The 21,246-nt window shown below is 40.4% G+C and overlaps 1 protein-coding gene across 3 annotated transcripts in view; it reads right to left on the bottom strand.

Annotated features, from left to right (window-relative positions):
- PPARG (peroxisome proliferator activated receptor gamma) overlaps nt 1-20,956 on the bottom strand; it is a 62,651-nt gene extending 41,695 nt beyond the window's left edge. Inside the window, exons 1-2 of one of the 3 annotated variants that reach the window (XM_083726839.1) lie at nt 20,679-20,798; nt 19,493-19,599 (exon numbers count right to left, since the gene is read on the bottom strand). The gene's annotated coding sequence lies outside the window, so the exon portion shown is untranslated. Of the gene's footprint in view, nt 1-19,492; nt 19,600-20,678; nt 20,818-20,852 lie in introns of those variants that run through there. The other 2 variants (XM_083726838.1, XM_083726840.1) reach the window with 2 other exon arrangements.
- Between the last annotated feature and the right edge of the window lie 290 nt (nt 20,957-21,246).

The raw sequence follows: 21,246 nt of genomic DNA, 5'->3' as shown, positions 1-21,246 counted from the left end.
TGTGCAGTTTGGCTCCTCAACAGACAAAAAAAATTACAACCCCTGAATCAGCATCTGACATCCTAAAGAGCAACGACAAAGAGCATAGGAAGCAGGGGAATAGCTTAGGCAGTTATTGAAAGCCCCACTCAAAACTCTTTGTTTGAAAAGCTTGTAGGATATGCTATCTACACTTGAGAAGATGCCCTAAAATAAACTCTGGATGGATCCATGAGTGATCCCCACTGCAACTGGAAAGTAAAAGCAGAAGACCAGGAATAGTACACTTCCTGCATTCCTTCCATATACAACTCTCCAACTGGAACCATTTTATATCCAAGATGGGTCCTTAGAGGCAGCAGTATCCCACATCCTGTCGTTCCTGTCCTTTGTGAAATAAGGCAAATGTAAGAGCTCTCACATGAATTCCATGAAGCATATGGTTTTAAGCAAGGACAGTCCTTTTTTGGAACTTTTCAGTTGACCTTGAAATAGGAAATTCAGACAATCACTCTGTCTTGGCCCTTCACACAGTGAAGTCCAACTTTTAAATGGTAAGGTGGACTTTGCAATGTGTCCAGTGGGACTTACCCTCAGGTAAGCGTGTATAGGACTGCAATTTTAATTAAGTTTTCAGAGTGCCCTTGGTATGAGACGCTTTCAGAAAAGAAAACTGATGCTTGCAATTCTGAACATTTTACAAAGTATGCAAATATGTATAATTTAGTATAGTTTAGCCCAGCTAAAGTATTGAGCCTTGGAGAACCAGAATGTGTGAGAGATGAAGGGCAGATATAGAGATACAAGGAACTTGAGGCCAAGGGAAGAAGGGATCAGTAAAATAAACACACAATCCTGGAATCTAGCTATTGAAAACACTTCCAATATAATTAAGAAAAAAAATGATGCCTTTCTGGACAGCAACCAGGCTAAAAGCTTACCATTTTATATTTTGTAATGAATGTACATCAATGAACCAGCTCCTGGATATAACCCACTGTTTTAAATACATTAATGCTCTTGTACAATGCAAATTTGTTTATTGAGATAACACCAGAAAGGAAGACGTCCTAAATAAACTAATTAATAAACTAATTAATAAGTGACTGGCTATCAGATGTTAAAAAAATTGATTCAAGCTACACCAATAATGAAGTCAGAACATTATGTATGATCTGATTTTTCTCCAAGATTGCTACACCTGTAGCATTCACTGCCTTCAAATGTTGTTAGTATATCTGTTCATATTTAGGAGGAATTATTCTTGAAGTTAATTCATAGGATAGGAACTGCCTCATTATTTGGAAGAGCTGGGGGGGGGGGGGAGAGTCAGATTACTAACAAAATTTTAAAATTAAAATTGCTCACGAACCAAGAAAAAAGTCATTGGATGATCAGATGATGTCTATAATAATATTGAAACAGTAGACCAAGGAAGATAAATGGCAAGAAATCTTCCTGCTCTTATGATACATACAAGCCCATGAAAGGATTTAATTATGTTAAAATAAACTTTTTAAACATAGCTAAGAGGAAATGTACCACTCCACTAGACAGCGACATGCATTCCTTTTGATCATGCTCAAGCAAAGTAGGTAGGCGTGCAAGTGGAAAAAGACATGCATTTCATTACCACATCCAAAAAGCAAAGCACAGCATGGGCAAGGGAATAGATTATGTCATGAGCACATGAAGACAGTATGGTTATGTATTGGAAGAATGTTACAAAACTGTCTGCGGTGGGTGTCAAGACATGACACACGACAAGGCATGAATTGAGACCTGGACAACGAGACGACTATGAGAGACTTGAGCAGACTTGAGTTTATGGTTTAACAAGTACCTTCAAGCATGGCTGATTATGGTTTAATAAGTAGCTCAGAGAACTAGTGTAGCATAGTAGCACTGAGACAAAGCCATGAAATGGGAGCCTTCAGTTCAAATCTCGCCTCTTCTATCAAGCCACTAGGTGACTTGAGGCAAGGCACTTTCCCTTCATCTGCCTCGTGGGGATAATGCTGACCTAGCTTACAGGGCTGCTAAGGATTACAGCAATAACATATGTGACGCTCTTAAAATACTCACATACTTTGCACAAGCCAAGCATTATTATAATTATTATTATTACTCCAAAACATAAATCGTAAGAATGTAAATCACAAGAATAAATTATGGAGTACAGATGTAAATCAATAATATAGCCAGAGCATGACTTAAATATTAAAAGTGGGCAACTTATAATTTGAATGTGCATCTATTATCATATCATCAATATGATTATTCAAAGTATCTATCTAGGAAGCTAATGACTCCACCATTAATGACTTCGCAACCTAAAGGCTTCTGCATGAGGCTGTTGACTAATAATAATAATAATACTTATTTCACATCATAGCTATCTTTAAATCGAAACAGAACATTTTTTATGAATACTACAGCTGAGTGCTGCTTTTTATATTTGTACCCTACCTTTCTCCAAGGAGCTTAGCACCCTAATTTAGCATCAGCACAACCCTATGCGGTAAATTAGGCTGAGAGGCAGCAATTTCCCCAGTGCCACCCAGGAGCTGCATGACTGGGTGAAGATTTGCACATAATTCTTACTGTTACTTGTTACATTTGTTAGTCACTTAATACAAAAAAAAAATTCCAAGGCAACTTAACAAGATAAGTTGCAGACAGATAAAATCAATTAAAAACAGGGTAATTTTAAAGCAACAAACACCACAAGGGTGTTTCTCATCATACACTGCAACCCAGCTATTGACATTGTAGTCAATGGCAATGAAGTTTAATGGAAGTGTTCTGCAGGATTGGATAAGTTGTAGTTACCTGGTTACCTTGACACCTGCAAGTTTTATGCAGTCAAATTGATGGCCACTGCTCACAAATCTAATGCAGGTTCTAAGGAAACAGAGTGTGATTCTTTCATGTTTAAGTACTGCTGACGTCAACGGATCAAGTTGTTTTAGCAGGACCTATTTGTGACTACTAGATTTACTTGAACTTGGACTACTCTGTATCTACAGTTTTTTTAAAAAGTTATTTCAAGCCATGGGCAACCATTACATAATTTTTCTGAATCTGTAGTCTGCTTGAAGGAGTGACAGCTTTGACAGTTCCTGGTTTAGTTAATTAATAACTTTATTATAAGGAGATCATTTCCTAGAATGGAAGAAAAGGAGACCATTCCACTACTGGTGCTAGGTTACCCTTACTTGCCCAATTTCATTTCCCACTAGTTTTACACCCAACTCTTGAGGCAAGTCACCAGGAGTGCTGGGAAAAATCATTGCCAGAAGAAGAAAGGTGTTCTAAAGACAAATGGGAGGCATGTATGTCAACCCAAGAACAAACTGAACCATTATGTGCTGACGTTCATGTCCTTATTCCACTAATTTTGCCTGAATGCAAAGAACTTTCCCTGGCAGCATTTCAGCAACTTATTACTGGAAAGTTGTCAGTGCAGTAGTCATGTAGCATCATTCCTGAAGCTCCCTGGGAATTTAGATTGTCACAGTTATTAGGAAGTGACCTTTCCCTCAGATATTTTTTTTTAAACTTTATTTTAAGACCAAGCCAGCATGAAATTTCTCCATTGGGAGTAGTTGTGCTTCCTTCACAGATAAGGAAAACAACGGTGGCAAGATTCTGGAGCAAGGAGTTCCATCTATTTTGACAGTACGTGGCACTGAGGTCTTGATAGATGCCTAAAGCAATATGCCTAGCAATCAAAAGGAAAGAAAGAAGTGTGCTAAGGAAAACAGATATAGTGTTACCTCAGGTTACATAAGCTTCAGGTTACATATGCTTCAGGTTACACACTCTGCTAACCCAGAAATAGTGCTTCAGGTTAAGAACTTTGCTTCAGGATAAGAACAGAAATCGGGCTCCGGCGGCACGGCGGCAGCAGGAGGCCCCATTAGCTAAAATGGTGCTTCAGGTTAAGAACAGTTTCAGGTTAAGAACGGACCTCCGGAACGAATTAAGTACTTAACCCGAGGTACCACTGTACATAACCAAAAGGTATTTCTCCAAGTCTTTTCTTCTAGCAGTCCCAGGCTTAGGAAGATACCTCTAAGTGTTTGAGTTTTTTTTTAACTTTTACTCCTAAAACAATGCTCCTTTGAAGGGCTTCAATTCAGAGAATATAATTAAGCTCACTTTCCAATGAAATCAATGAGACACATTAAGATGTGGCTCGTAATCAATGAGACACATTAAGATGTGGGTCATTTAAGTTCCATTCATTTCAAAATACCACAGGCATTATTTTTCTTTGGATTGGGATCTGTGTCTGGAATTTCAGATAAGCCCTTTAACTTTAACTTTTATAACTTTTATAACAAGGGTTCTATACATGCCGTCTCCCACCCCCAACTCTCCTCGGTTCAGCTGCATAAGATTCCCCACTACTTCCCTAATAATCTAAAACCACCTCAAACAGAAGGGAAACACACTTAACCAACCAAACCTTTCATCATAATTTCAAACAGCACTCCTAACATAGATGATCCGTGATCTTGACCCTCTACACACCTACTAAAAGTGGCCGATTGCAAAAAAGAAAAGAAAAGGAAGTTGACCACATCAGATATGCTAGCCAGGTTGTAAGACCCATTTCCCAAGACAGACACTGCGCTTTGCAGGCCATGTTAGGCACAGGTTCGGTGCATGTGAGCAACAAAATGACTGCGTGCAGTTGGGAATATGGCTCTCCAAATACACCATGCACCTTTTCTATGCTAAATGATCTTGTATAAATAGTTTTGGGCTTATACTCTCCCTCCTTAAAAGCTTTCACTTCTACTTTTTAGTTAACCACAGTTTGCCATGTTGTCTGGATCCAGAATTGTGGTCAACACTAACTATGGTTCACTTCAATAAGCCCACTTCATAAACCTTGGTTGGAAGTTGGTTTCTTTGATATCAACCACTGTTAGTGTTAATAGCATTTGCCACACCTGATAACACAAGCAACCCTGGTTAAGGGGGAAAGGAGGCAACAGTTTCAAACTCTTCCTCCAGGCTGTGCAGGAGAAGGCCCGTCTGCAGTTCATTCCTGCTTGCGCACATCATACTAAAGTAAGGCTTAGCACAATGTGCAAATGTGGTGAAAGAAATGTGGTCTGTTTCTTTCACTACATGGAAAATACGAGTATAATTGCCCCACTTCAGGGAACTGTGACCTGTATATCCTCTCCCCAATTTTCAAATGTGAAACTTAAATTCATTTATGCATTTGAAGTGTCTGTAACACAAGATCAACCCCAACACGAATGGCAACCTTTCACTTTCTCTCCTGCATTAACAACAGTCACCACACACGGAGTTATTCAAGTTTAGATGTGTAATAAAGCAATCCAGAGTAATGAGAGCGCCATGCCTGACATCTCCTTAATGAGAGCACCGTGCCCAACATATCCTTAATTACATAACATTACATGCCCACTAAATTTCAAGGGAAAAGCTCTTTCTCTTTCAAGGCTGCAATCTGCTGTCAGGGAATCAGACCCAATGAACTCAGTGGAGCTTGATTCTGAGGAGACATGCATAGGATAATGCTGTAAATGACTGGAAAGTGGTCTGATTAATTCTTATGAGAAGACAGGCGTAGGCATTTTTAAGAACAAAAATCTATATAGATTACATCATAAAATTTAATTTGCAATTAATCTGAAGCTAATCTCTTTACTTTAAGTAAGAAGAAAGGCATTACCCACATTAGATAAAGCCACCTGGAGAGAAGACAGACCATAGGCACCACACACATTGGAGTAGGTGCAATTTATCTGAACACATCGCTACCATACTTTGAATCCTCTGCCTTATTTAATACCAAGGATTGTGACATCTGCAGAAGAAAAAAAATGCTGCTAGAGTAAAGCAAAACGCTTCCCAGAAGGAAAAACCAATTGATTTTGCTAATCTTGTTTAACATAGTATTTCATATCAGTGTGCATGTTTGGAAAATGATTCAGTCAGTGCTGTATCTGCACTTCTGTTGCTTTGGCATTCAGTTTCAGCAGAGGTATACAGCATAGCTCCGAAGAGTTTATTTACGGAAGGCAGGATTGAACTTTGCAGCATGTGAACACACACAGAATTTGATAAAGATATTTGTGTCCCATTAATTTACAGAATTGTGATTTGCTACTCCCAGCACACCTATAATTGAATTCCAAAGCCATAAAATCACTGGGATCAAACTGGTTCAGATAGCCCTTATCAGGGCCTCCTTTTTCTTGACATATTTCTTATGTAACCGTTCTTCTTTTTATAGATTCATTTGCTTTAGTTACAAATTAACTCTGGAATGGACTCTCCCATAGACTAAATACTACAATCATCTTTTTGAATACTACATAAAAGAACCCAAACTTTAGGACACCGACGTATAAATTTCAAAGAAACGGAGAACTCTACACTTATCTGCGTACAGGCTTAGACGCATTTAGGGGTGTTGTCGAGGTTAGAAGCTGAAAATGGTGAAATAAAAAGTGCTCTTTTTCATAAAACTATGAAAGTGGACTGCAGCCCTTGCCCAAGTCTGAAATTTACTAAATGCAAAATCTTTATTGATTTAAATGATATTCTAGTTTTGCTCAAATACATAAACCTAGGAACACATCTGGACAAGATAAATCCTCCTTCTCAATAAGGCCAATATACCCTCCCAAAATATATGAGGGCATCTCTGCTCCTTCCACCACCCCTGCTCTGCCCCTGTTGCTCTTGCATAGTGCAGGTACACATCTGCCCAAGTAAAGCCAAAGCCCAATGCATGAGAAAGTTTCATGAGATGCACAGGTATACAAAATCAGAAGCGCTTTCTCTAATTTTCTTTTTTAAAAATCGTATTGATTTTCAGATAAGCAAGAAGTTTGACAAATATTAAAGCTGTACAATATGCTTATGACCTCACTCTCGCTATGTTGTTATATATTGTATTTTACTCTGGGGTGGGGATTTGTTCCTTTTCTAAACTTTTCCTTTTAAGCTTCTTGCCTTATACAGCATATCAGTCCCAAGCAGACTTTGATTTGCTGGACTTTGGGGCCAAATTAAAGGTGAGGTCACTGCATTTGGGGAGCTTCCCGACCACCAACACACTGCTGCAGCCCTAATGCTGATGGTCCCCTCTTCTAAAAGCTGCTATTAATCGTATACGATATTTGTGTGGTTAAAATTCTAAGCCTACACATGTTCTACTCCGCAACTAAAAACAGCTCTGGGTTGCAGCCAGGTCTCATTCAGCCTTACTTTTTGCAACAACAGCGAAGCACAACAAATAGTTTGGACCCAAGATATCTGAACACTGTTCAAATACATTTTCTCCCAAGGTAACGATGCAGAAATATATCCAAACTCTATCAGTCTTATTGAAAACTATTACCTTGCTCAGTATGTGCCATGACATCTCTCAGTCTTCCTCTCTGTTCTTTTCCCAACCATTTGCAAAATCCAGCTTTGTTCCCTCACCCTAATTTATAGCTCCCAACTGAAGCTGCTTATTGTTTGACATTGTGCTACTGGTTTATCAATCTGTTCTTACAGTTTTTGGAGAATCTTATACTTGATAAATAGCTTGTTGTTTCTATCTGCACTATTATCTTCTATATGAGGCCTCCAGCCTTCTTTGTTTTGTCTTTGCAAAATAATGGTATTTTAGCAGGATAAGCAAAGGGAAAGAGACTTCAGCCGTCAAAGCAAGCCATCATTATGAACTCGAGCAGAAGCTGCAGGATTTCTTCACTAAGGCAACATATTACTTACATTAGCAACATGCCTAAGATTTTAAATTTAAGTTATTAGTTTGTCATCTTGAATTCTTATTGCTTTTAATGCCAAACTTTGCTGATCCTGTCTCTTACCAGTTCAGAACTACTACAGGATAAGATATAAATATAAGGTGCAAATTTCTAAATACACAGAGAGGCTCCCTCAGAATGCAAATACTATTGTACATTTTCTTTAAAATCCAGAAAATAGAACTGTTGGGCCACAAAACGTTCCTAGAGTCAGCAAGGTTAGGGGAGGGAGTTGCTATACAGTGCTATACAGTGGTACCTCAGGCTAAGTACTTAATTCATTCCGGAGGTCCGTTCTTAACCTGAAACTGTTCTTAACCTGAAGCACCACTTTAGCTAATGGGGCCTCCTGCTGCTGCCGCGCCGTCACAGCCTGATTTCTGTTCTTATCCTGAAGCAAAGTTCTTAACCCGAGGTACTATTTCTGGGTTAGCGGAGTCTGTAACCTGAAGCGTATGTAACCTGAAGCGTATGTAACCTGAGGCACCACTGTACTATATAGAATCATGGAATTGGAAGGAACCATGAGGACCATCTAGTCCAACTCCTTGAAATGCAGGAGCTCAAACTCACAACCCTGAGATTAAGAATCTCATGCTCTAATAACTGAACTATCATTGGCCTAATAATATGGGGATGTTTAAGCTGGGAGGAAAGCACAAGGGACACATTTCCCCTTACCCACTCTCCAAATCACATTATATTCAGGACCTTGTGTTTTACTTTTTTAAAAAAAGTCCAATATCATGCACAAAGCAGCCCTGAAATACATTTTTACATTAAGGCCATGGTTAAATGATATAAATCATAACTAGGCATTATATCTGCACAGACCCATTGCCCTTGCATGCAATCTCTTTCCTCCTCTCTTCCCAGCTTGCCAACATTAAAACAGGAAATCTTTATTAAAAAAAACCTGTGGCTATGTGAAAACTGGGAAACAACAGACACAAGGTTTGGAACAAACCAGCATTTTCAACCTACTTCAAACCCTCAGGAAGGGAGAAGAAAAGAAACTGCAGACATGAGCACAAAGCTTCCTAACACCTCAGTTTATTAAGTCATGATATGACCATCCAAACACAGCCTCTGTCTCTCTGCAAGTCTTCACCTTCAGCTGCTATAAGACTAACAAAATGGTATAAAATTATGTAGCTGATTAGGCACCCTCGGATGCCACTGAGCAAACTGGTCACATGAAACACACAAACAAACAAACAAACAAACAAACAAACAAACAAACAAACACACACCCCCTCACTGATAAATGAGCTATAATATCCAACTGATAGCAGGGATGGAGCATGTAATCTATTACTCCACATCCCATCTTGACCCCTGTTATATTATCTTCTGCCCAGTACCACTGGAAAATAATGGAAGTTATATATATTGCAGGAAGAGCAACAGCCTTCCCAAAGACTAATATTCTGTTGCTTTCACAACATGTACTAAAAATTCCAGATATTGCCAGATGTGGGCATATTTCAAGAGCAGACTGGTTTGGGGAACGGTTCCAAGGCAACCTCTGAGATTTTTTTCCTCTTTCATATTAATATATACTCTAAAAATACTAACACAATTAACTTTTAAAACCTCACCACCACACACTTCCAAATTCTTCCCCTCAGCTCCTGTGCGAACCCTTCTCCCTATAGTCATCTAGAAACACTTTCAGTTTCTGCTTCTTCCACAAAATTCAGCCAGCATCCCAGAACTCCTGTCTTAACACAGTTAATCCCATCTTATTTTGCATTCTGAAAAATAATGTATACAAAATATGCCAAAAACAATATGCCTCCTATGTCTCAGAGCAAAGATATCGCAAATATTCCAAAATACTGCGAACACAGAACATATCACAGGCTTTGCAAATTCCTGCCAGCCATCCTGTGCATTTTTCTGCATGGAGAAGCGCTTCTTGTTTGGAAAACAACGTTTTTTAAAAAAACCATTAAACAAAGATAAGGCACTTGGAAAGACTTTCTAAATCATCACTTGAACTTTTGCCTACATAGAACCAGCATCCTGTCAGTCAGAAATGAATGGAAAGATGTGCACATGACTTTCACAACCACAGCATTACATCACATCATACGGTGGGTGCAACAGTGAATGATGCATGGGATCAGCTGTTTAATGCGGCGTCTGCAACTCTCTGCCACTATAGAAAAACTGTATTCCTGAATAAAATGAGACAGAAATAAATGTAGGAATAATGCTTCTGCAGAAGCTAATTCAGGAATTAGCACTTTTAGGTGATGACACACAGAACACTGAACATAGTGTTTATTGCATTCATGTCCCACTTTTTTGTCCATGGTTCACTTCTCTTCTCAGTTAATCCACACAACAACCCATTGAGGTACGATAAGAGGCTGTGGCTGGTCCAAGGTCGCCCAGTGAGCTGCATGATTTGAGTGGGGATTTGAACCCTGATCTTCCAGGTCCTAGTCTGACACTCTAACCACTACACCACATCTTAGCTGTCAACTTTTTCCTTTTCTTGCAAGGAATCCTATTCGGAATAAGGGAATTTCCCTTTTAAAAAGGGAAACATTGACAGCTATGCACCACATTGGCTTCCTAGATTATTTCTGTTATGCCATGAGCTAAACTAAGTAAATAAATAAATATGGGGAAAGCAAAATGTTACTTGGAGAAGGATCTTAAATATATTCCTTGAAGAGTGAATTTCTTTTATTCTGGATAATTTTATTTGATGTTTTCATATATTGTAAACCACTTTAAGATTTTTTCTTTAAAATATAAAGTGGTATAGAAATGAAATTATTATTATTATTAATAATAATAATAGTGATCAAAAAGAGGTTTAAAAAAGATCAGGATGATGGGTTTCAAAGAGAAAGTATGGGCAGCACAGCATAATGAAATGGATGTGAATTATAGAACACAAATAAATAGATCATTATACATTTATGAGTATATCTTCCATGTGTTTTATTTCACTTATATACTGTTTTTCAGGTGTAATCAATATTTCAAAGTAGTTATGATTATATTAAACCAGAACATTATCACCAACAAAAAGAGTTACTGCCAGACAGGAATTCAACAACCAGGTTGGACTGAACTAACAGAAAGAACTGAATATTGGGATAATATTTTAAATTCATTGTGAGGATCACTAGCTTTCTTTCTTTCCAAGCTGGTGATATAAAATAGTAGAGGAACATGGTGCCTAACCCAACCCAAAAAAGTAAAGGATAATGGAAGATAGCCCAGCTCTAATACACTTACTCGGAAGTAAACCCCACTGAACTCAGTGAGATTTACATCCAAAAAGACATGCATAGTATTGCACTGCAAATCAAAGTGATGAAGGTGTATGCATTTTAGTTATAAAGGTTTGAAAGTACTCAGGTTTGTACTCAGGTTTTCCCAGATGCCTCACAAAAGGTTAAGGCGGGGAGAAAGATTAGCAACCAGAGGTAATTTCATGAAATATGTGGTTGATATATTGACTACCAGCACTATCAAGCAGTCAGTTATCACATTAAGTAGTACACAACCCACTCAGCATCATATAGCCATCGGCAGCTGAAATCTCTGGGCTCACTCAACACTGATAGATAATAATTAGCCCATGGCCAGCACGGAAGGCAGCTGTTACTATATTTTGGAACTTAAGTGTTTTTCGGTCTTGGTGTTTTTACTGCATATTTTCTCATGTACTTTAAAATGCGGAAGGCGATTCATAACAATAAATAAATAAATAAATTTTGTTATCAGTGTGGATTTCTGAGTTATGAAAGACTGGTGTTCTGGCCAGAATAGTTATTTCAAAATATGTCAGGTCTTGTCTCAGTTTTCATCCTCAATCCATGCAGGAACAGCAGGATCATACTGAAGAATGAATAATAAAGTTTTATCTTAAGAGATTCTTGGAAGGACGGAACTCTGCTTTTAAAAACACAGTATGAACTTCCGGTCTTATGCTTATTATACTCATGAGCAAGGCTCACTAATTATTCTGGGACTCACTGGTTGTTATTGGAAAAAGGATATCAACTTTTCCCATTGATGGGTTCAGAATCTACATGCATGTGTTTGATGTTTCATAAGATACAGCCTTAGAAACCCTTCACTGGTTGTACCCACACTACGAGAAACTAACAATCAAACACAAAACCCAGGACCTCATAGTTGGTAGAGTGACTCAAGTGTTAACTTTTAACAACCTAGTCCTACAAATATGGTCCACAGTACCTGGCCGTACTGCTGGTTTGTGTCATCCAACACCTGTAGCAGTTAAGTACTAAGCCCTTATTTTGCTGGAGTAGCAAACCTGGCAATCAATCAAAAACTTAAGTTCTGTTCATAGAATCATAGTATATAAAGTTGGAAGGGACCCGGAGGGTCTTTTCAATAAGGTTTGAGCTTAGCTAGCTCCCTCTCACTGTAGACTTCCCAAAAGAAATAACTGCCATGGGGAGGGAGGGTCTTGTGCAAATAAATATTAGAAAATGTGTGTCACCTTTTCCTTAAGCTCCTAATACAGATAATCAAAGTGCTTGTGCTGTAAAACCTGTTCTTCTGACCATCACTGCTTCAATTATCAGCCAGTTACAAAAGCCAGTAATTAACATTTTTCTTTTCATATCACCTGGCTTGAAGTAACAAACAGCCTTGTGTTATTAAGATCTGAATCTCTTTCACAATTTTGATGCAAAAAGGACCCAAAAAGCATTATTTGAAACGATAATTTAGCATATATATGGAATATTCAAGAAGCTACAGAATATCATATGTTCAAAAAGAAAAACAAAAAACACCCACACCCACATCTCACTGCCAAGGTGCTTAAAGAAGTCCTACCCTTCCCAACATTTATATACCCTATAGCAGGGGTAATCTACATTTTGGGAGAATAACTGTCCGAGTGCAGCATTGTGACATAAGAAAGCCTTTCCCTGGGGAAAAAATGAAGTGTACTGCATTGACAAAAGCACATATTTTGCATGTATAAGGCTCCAACGCACGCGTTTCAAGGACCAGAGCTGGGAATGATCTCTGCCTGAGTCCCTGAAGAGCACCTGTCAGAATACTGAGGTCAACTAATAAATACTCTGATTCAGTATGTAAGTCAGCTCCTGATAGCATTGGTGTGGTGCTCACTTCAAAGCCAAGCAGGAAGTGCATTCAATTCCTACAATTTTGTTCAGTAGTTCAGTATGTCTCAACTGTATCTGCTTTCTAGTATATACAGCTAGAAGAGAAGTGTTACCACTTTGGAAGAAGAAGAGTTTGGATTTGATATCCCGCTTTATCACTACCCTAAGGAGTCTCAAAGTGGCTAACAATCTCCTTTCCCTTCGTCCCCCACAACAAACACTCTGTGAGGTGAGTGGGGCTGAGAGACCTCAAAGAAGTTTGACCAGCCCAAGGTCACCCAGCAGCTGCATGTGGAGGAGCGGGGAATCGAACCCAGTTCTCCAGATTACAAGTCCACTGCTCTTAACCACTACACCACACTGACTCTCAGTGCCCTCAATCTTTCCAGGATCAGGGTTTTTTCCAGGGAGTCTTCTCTTCTCATGATGTGGCCTTCCAGTGAGCACTCAGGGCTGATTTCCTTCAGAAATCAATAAATCAAAAGCATCAATTCTTTGGCGATCAGCCTTCTTTATAGTCCAGCTCTCACTGGACCATCTATTATTATTTTTAAAATCATCCCACCTCCCTGCATATAGAAAAATGCTGTATCTGGATGAAGCCCTGAGAGGTTTCTTTTGTTTGTGCAGTGAGATTTAAAACAAACAAACAAACAAACACACACACACACACATACACACACACACACACACACAGTGGCATTCAACTTGTATGTGAACTGACCTATAAGCTGAAGTGACATAGTTTAGGAAAAGCCTCATTACTTGATTCTCCAGCTATCTAGGAACAGGTTTTTATTCTCAACAGTTTCTAATGGGTTTTAAAGGATGCATTCAGAGAAATATAGCTGGAAGAACCATGGCTGAATATTTTCCTGTTCAACAGGAATGAAGATCAAGAGAAACCTACAGTTATCCCACTCAGACATGAGAAAGAATAAAGGAATCCCAGATCCTCAGGCAATTTGTTATCATCACTGCTGAGCTGTAAAACAGCATGAGAAAACTTATTTTACAATCCTCCACACCTATGAATATATTTGACCACTCTGCTACAACAAGACAGTGGTTTGATGACCAACAGACAGCAGAAACTATTCTAACCTGCAAATGTGTTACATACATTAATCTAAATATTACTCACTCTCCAAAGCTGTATTCCTGTCTAGAATCATCGCCACCCCCGCCAAATGCCAAATAATACAACATGAAAACATAGATTCCTCACTGAAAATATTTCAGAGTATCTAAATATTAAAAATATTGCTCAATTCAATCAGAATAATTTAAATAGATACACTGGAGGGATTTAAAACAAAACAAAACAAAAAGAACTTTTGGTTTGGGTCATAGTAAGGAAGGAAGGACAGAAGGGGCACATAGAATACTCGGGAACAGCAACAGATATATAGTAGTACCTCGGGTTACATATGCTTCAGGTTACATACGCTTCAGGTTACAGAGTCTGCTAACCCAGAAATAGTACCTCGGGTTAAGAATTTTGCTTCAGGATGAGAACAGAAATCGTGCTCCAGCGGCGTGGCAGCAGCAGGAGGCCCCATTAGCTAAAGTGGTGCTTCAGGTTAAGAACAGTTTTAGGTTAAGAACGGACCTCTGGAACGAATTAAGTACTTAACCCGAGGTATCACTGTATAAAGAGGCAGGACGGGGCCATGATAAGAGACTGGCACCTTTGATGGATGCACATTAAAATGGAAAAGCATTACTTTCCTGTGATTTTTGAACTTTCGCAGAACCAGAATGCACACAGACTTCTGTCTCCAAATATGCATCAAACTACATAAGACAGCAACTTCTATGATATCCCCATTTAAAAACAAATAAAAACAAATAAACAACAACAACAACAAAACAACAATAAAACACAGTCATAGGAGGTTGGAACAGGGAGTGGGGGGGGGACCCTTCACTTCTCCACTTCTCCAAATTCTACAACCCCCACCCACAAGCTGCCTTGCTCACCACCTGGAAGTGGGAGGGGGGACGGGGTCCTCAGAAACCTTTTCCCCATGAGTGGAAAAGTGGTTGAAGGGGCATGTGAAGCGGTCAAACTGCAGAGAGTGAAAGGGTTAAGCCACCCCTCCCCAGTAGCTTCCAGTAGTTGCTCTGTGGCTAGAAAACTGCATTTGGACTGGAGGAAGAATCTCAGGGCTGGTCATATCAGCGGCCATATGAAACCCGGACACGCCACATCAGGGACGTGCGTGTGCTGTGAGGTGTGGCGGCGGCGGGGGGGGGGGGGAACCTGCATCCAATCCTATTCTCGAAACCCCTATTACAGCAATGGACAACCGAGTTCATCTCTGAGGGTTAGATCAGAAGATACAATAAGCCGCAGGCCATGGCTAATCTGAATTTCTTTCCCCCCTGAAATTAACATAACTCACATAGCACTGTCACCATGGATGCCAAAGTAGAGTACAAATGTATTCATTCAAAATATATTTATTTCGGCAGAAAAACAAAACCTGATGAGAGACAGCTTATCGCAGATTTAAACATCACAGCCAGAATATTCACATCACCTCAGACACAAGTCCTTTCAACGGAAACTCCTCATATGCTGGCCTGCAGCAGTGTGTGTTCGTGTGATAGGCACACCAGTGTGAATCATTCCTTAGTTTCGACTCAGATTTATCTTTCTATCTGTGGTAGTTTTGCTATGCTAAAAAACCAAACCCCAATACTGTTACAATAATGAATAGATGGACCAAAGCTTTCTCCTCCTTTTTTTAAAAAAAAAACACCATTGCTAATTATCAACCAGCAATGTAGCAAGTAAATGACTTGTTGTTCAGTAAGATGGGACTTTGGGATTCGTAGTATTGAATTCATAGACTTTGTCCTGGCTCTGTAAAGACTGCCTGGTATGCAGATGATATGCTTAGTCATGAGGAAAAGAGGTGGCTTCGGCATGTCTGTGGACCATCACCAGTCCATCGATTGATTTTAGGAGTTCATGAGCCTAATGAGTCAGGTAGCTCAGCTGGTAGAGCCTTAGACTCTTAATCACTGGGTTGTGAGTTCAAGCCCCCATGTTGGGAAAAAGATTCCTGCATTGGACTAGAATGAAATCTCGGGGTCCTTTCCAGCTCTGTGATTCTATGAGCCAGATGTTTTATCTAGCTGAAAAAGACTGATGGGGTGTTAACCCTTCAAAAGGCTCTTACACACTGCCACACACTATTGCGTCTCACAAACCAATGCAGGCTTGCTGGCAAAGTTGCATGCTGTGGTGCAGCTTCACACTTTACATTCTCTAATAGCATCTACACATAGCAGTTCCTGTAAGGCTATAATATTGTTCAGTCACAGACATCTTCATTAATAATAATGATGATGATGATGATGATTACTACTACTATTTCCTATTTCCTGTGGCTTCATGGTACTGCAAATGGTTCAAGTATGTGTGGGGCAGTAGATAAGCATAGTATTCTAACCTTAGAAACATAGGTTCACAATACTGGAAGCCATTATTCCTTCGCATCAATGTGAAATTGCCCAAACCAAATTTGCTATTTGCCCTTATTACTCAGTGTGCATACAGGCACAATTGTTATTTACAAATATCAGCCTTTTTTGCAGCAGATGATTTCTATGTATATTATAAGAAATAAATATTTGTGACCACTGACCCATATGTCTGTTGAGGGAAAGCCCCTAATAACATTGACTTTGGCATATTAAATGACTGTGCAAATCTCCCCTAGATTTCTGATTGTTGTGAAACTACGTATTATATTCTATTCCAAAGGTTTTTTTATGTATGGTATGTGGAGGAGATAAATACTTCACTCCTCTCAGTCCCTTTGCATGTGTCCAAAGGATTACAAGCATGTGCTGCAGATTTTATTTCTTTACTCCTAAGAGAAAGCCTTCAGGATCACACCAGAAGCTGCTTTTTAATGCCACACAGAAAAAAAGAAAGAAACAAAAAAGCTGTGATGGTGGTGGGATGGAAGTCTCTGTTTCAACACAAAACATATATCTTCCCCTGTGCATTTCTGGGCTGCGGCCACTTTTTAATAATAATAATAATAATAATAATAATAATAATAATAATAATTGGGAGGGTGTAGTGTGCCATACTTTGGGGTACTTTGTGAGACTATATTAGTTGATTACTTCCTAATTCCTGCAGTAGCAATTAATTCCAATGATAATTCATTTTTCAAACCTTGTATATATATCTCAAGGTGCAGAAGTAAAAGTTGCAGTAACATCTCTTTAACTCAATCTGTGATGGAAACTTTGTGACTTGAGAAAGTGCAAAGAAGTTTCAAGGAAGCAATACTAGCCCTTGACACGAGTAGCTTAGGTAATGGGTACTACTGCAGAGTCCACTCAGTTCATTCTGATAAACCACTTCAGTTACCATCTTAAAACAGTTTGTACAATGAAAACTGCTATTGAAACAACAGCAAAACCAACTATTGTACTTTCAGAGTGTATGTGTGTTCAGTCGTGTGTACTTTGCTGAATTAGTGCAAAAGGTGTAGATGCTTGAGGGAGTGAGCTTGTCAAATCATAGAATCATAGAGCTGGAAGGAAAGCAGGCATGCATTTGCACAGAAGCAAATGTTATCATTTGGCCAGGGCACACCCACATATCAGTCAATGGGACTGATCAATTTTTGCAAGTCAAAAAGTGTAGAGTCTCACAGATTGAGCCTCTGAAATCAACAGAATGAATGCCGGTCCACAGGTCACTTTAAACCACAGTTAAATTATTGTTTAATGGTGAAAGTACAATGCACTGGTACATGGAGCAAAAAATTGTGAGTGCTTCACTCCTCTCCTACTCCTGCTGCCACACTGCCGAGAGTTAAAGCCATGGTTTGATTTAGTTTTATGTGTGTACAGTTTGTTTCTTTCCAAACTAAACAGGCTGCTAAACTTTGTTCTTTGCTTACTGCTTATGGTTTGTTTGGAGGAAACAAACTGTAAGCCTGGGCTCCAGTGTAATGCCAAGCCAAACCATGACTTAGCCTTCTGCAGCTAAGCTTAACTGTTGTAGGTATAAAGATCGGATAATTCTGAGTTAGTTATTTAGAACGGTGATCTTCAGCAAACTTACTGAGAAATTCAATTTGAAAGTCAATATACTTATCCCAGAACGACCATCCTATGCACACTTAGCTCAGGATACTTCTGACTAAACATGAACCAAACATGAGCTATAAGTTGATTTTGGATTAGAGTGTTTGAATCAAATTTACTGCAAGATATGTATTTCTGTGGCTCAGTTTGCACATAGCATTTTTCATGTGCACAGATAGTCTTATAAATGTCTACTCAGAAATAAGTGCCATTAAGTGAGATGGGACTTGCTTCCATGTAAGTATAGGATTGCAGCCTAAGTATAGAAAAAATGCCAAAAACCCCTCACCCCTCTGCCTTCATGTATAAAAAAGGGTACAAATGTTTATTATGCCACAGTTTACATAGGAACCAAGTGATTGCCTTAACTTTGTAATTAAATTGATTTCAGTGTGGACACATGCTCCCATTTTTCACAAACAACTTTGGGGATATAATGGAACATACATTTGTGTAGAGTATCTATACCCTAACTATGCATCAGAGCTGCTATGTAATTTTTTGAAAAGTCTTGAAAAGCCAACACGAGACATACCTTAAGAATAATGTTCCAGCGTGGGAACAAACAGTAGGATATGCTGGCTATCAACAATAAACCCATTTTCACTCACTTGTCAATAACATGGCGATAACATTGGCTGCAATTTTATGTTCCTTTTCATGCTCTTGCTCACATTAAGAACTTTCACACATGGCACAACTGGTGGGAGAGTTTTTCAACTGTGTTTTTTTTTAGCTTCACAAGGGGAAACAGTCTCAGCCCAAGACAGCCAGTCTCTGGTGTAATGATCACTTTGACAGCTCACATTAAATAGGTGATTCACAAATTAACGTGAGCATAGCTCTGTTGATATCACTGCACCCTAAACTCTTCCTCCCCCAGAATGCTGAGTTGCACATATCTTCTTTTTTAAAAAAAAGACTTTGTTAAATTCCAAATTTATTGTTTGAAAAGGTGTTCAGATGGTATCCAACCTAGGTAATTTCAGAGTAGAAATTACCAACAGAAATAGACCCAACTTAAGTCATGTTTGTTAATTTAAGTAGGTCTTCTCTAACACCAGTTGCAAGCCATATGTTTCTGAATAGCAGTTGTTATGTCATCCATTATCATAACTCTTGTAGGGATAAGGACAGGAAATTTCAAGAGTATAATTTTTCATTAACAACCCTACATGTGAAGCTATCTGATTTTTCAGAAGCTGCCATCAAGAGCAATTACAGTTTTTACATGAGGGGCTCCAGGAAAAGAACAGTTTCCTCACCATATCACAACAATGCAAGGAGAAGAAACTGGTCCTCTGCCACAGCGGTATTAAATCATGACCTTGTTACCACGGTGGATCATAACTCACACATATTGCCTCAAAGTTACAACACTAACAGGAACTTGCAGTCTATAGTGTATACTGCCCTAGGGAGAAATGACAGTGGGAAACTTACAAAACACGCCTGCAGATTTGGGATATGACACCAAGGCATCATCTATTTCACAATGTATAATCTCTGTTGTGGCAGGATTATACTTGGAACCTCGCTCATGCTCCTTGCTGTGGTTTGGAAGGCAAAGAGAAAAATTATGATTTAAAAAAAAAAAATCCACCAGAAGTTTCAGCTAAATGAGGAAACAAACTTTCTCCCTTTCTCATCATCTTGACTAAACACATTCATTAGCACCACAGGTAGAAGAGGTGCCCTCTGAGTTTTTAGCATCCCAGATGGTGGTCAAGTTTCTGCAAACAAACTGTCCTGCATTATGGGCATATCCACCTGCTGCATAGACAAACGAAAGCTCACTTAATGCATCACCTCCAAAGAGCACTTATATGTATATATATAGCCCTTTCTTCCACATGATGAACGTAAACCACAGAGTTCTATAAGGATCACAGGCAGAATTCTTATCAAGAATGTGTTCTCAGTCCCATTACAGCGTGAGGAAGATACCTGGCTCAGACCTGATGCAAAGGCAGGCCACATGTGCCCATCACCAATAGAGGTCTGGGAGATTTTATTCCCCCCATTTTCCAAAGGCAGTACTTGCCAGTAAATCTTTTGCCATCACCTCTCCCTTTTTTTATCTGTATCTAGATTCTATCCCATTGGATTTCTTTAATCTGTAATTAACCATTATTTAATAGGTGGTAGCATGGGCGTAGCCAGGATATGTTGGGGGGCAAGCTTCATGTTAGGAGGTGGTAGAACCTCAGTTCATTAAGCATTTTTATTAATTTACTTGATTGGGGGGGGGGACAGCTTCCCCCTGCCTCCCCTTGGCTATGCCCATGGGGAGCATGGTAGATGTGCCCATGGCACAGGCAAAAACACACTCAACACTCTGCCTGGGAACACAGAGACTTCTTCGCACTAAATGAGTTCAGGGTCTACTTCTGGACGTCATGTAAGTGATTCCCCAAGCCCTAGTGGCCCCCGACCCCAACCACACCAGCAAGTGAGTTCTGCTCTCCCAGACGACCATTCAGTATATAGGCAGCCTTCCCATTCCCCGCTCTCTCATCCCACAAGCCAAGTGTCCTGGAGCCCCACAGGGATGCCGCTGTCCCCTCGTGCCCGTCTCAGCCCCACAAGCCCTTCCCGGCGCGCAGCCTCCCTCCGTCCCTCTACAGACCCCAGGCACGCGCCCCCACGGATCGGGCGGGAATTCCCTGCAGCGTCACGCCGCCGCCAGACGCAGCCCCTCGGCAGGCAGGCGGGCGGGCAACGCCGCCCTCCCGTCCATCCACCCGCTTCCCGCCGCGCCGCCAGAGGTTCTGGCTGCCTCTCCGGCTCACACACCACTGACCTGGCGCTGTCAACTCGGCAGCAGGAGAAACTCTTCCCGTCTAGTGGCATGAACTCCCCCGCCCGGCCCGTCTAGGGACAGGCGCCGCCTCCCAGGGCTCACGGCGCCGCTGCCCCGCCCGCCGGCCAGCCCCGCGTCCCACCCACCCTCGGCGGCGCCCGTGTGGAGCTGGCCGGAGCGAGGCAGTTTGCGCCTGTCGGGCCAGGAGGAGGCGGCGCGGGGGGCGCAATGCCCACGGGGCCACGCGAGGCCCTTGTGTGGGAGGGAGGGCGCGCGCGCGCGTTTGGCGCGCCGTGTGCCGTGCAGGGCGCTGAGGGGCGAGGGGGCGCGGGCATCTGCTCTGCGAATGGACTGGGGCTGGGGGGAATGAGTGGCCGTCGAGGCTGTCCCATGG

This window comes from Podarcis gaigeae (assembly GCF_964106915.1).
Source record: "Podarcis gaigeae genome assembly, chromosome: 2".
NCBI classification, from domain to species: domain Eukaryota; kingdom Metazoa; phylum Chordata; class Lepidosauria; order Squamata; family Lacertidae; genus Podarcis; species Podarcis gaigeae.
The sequence above is the reverse complement of the archived record's forward strand: the minus strand, read 5'-3'. Positions and strand labels throughout refer to the sequence as shown.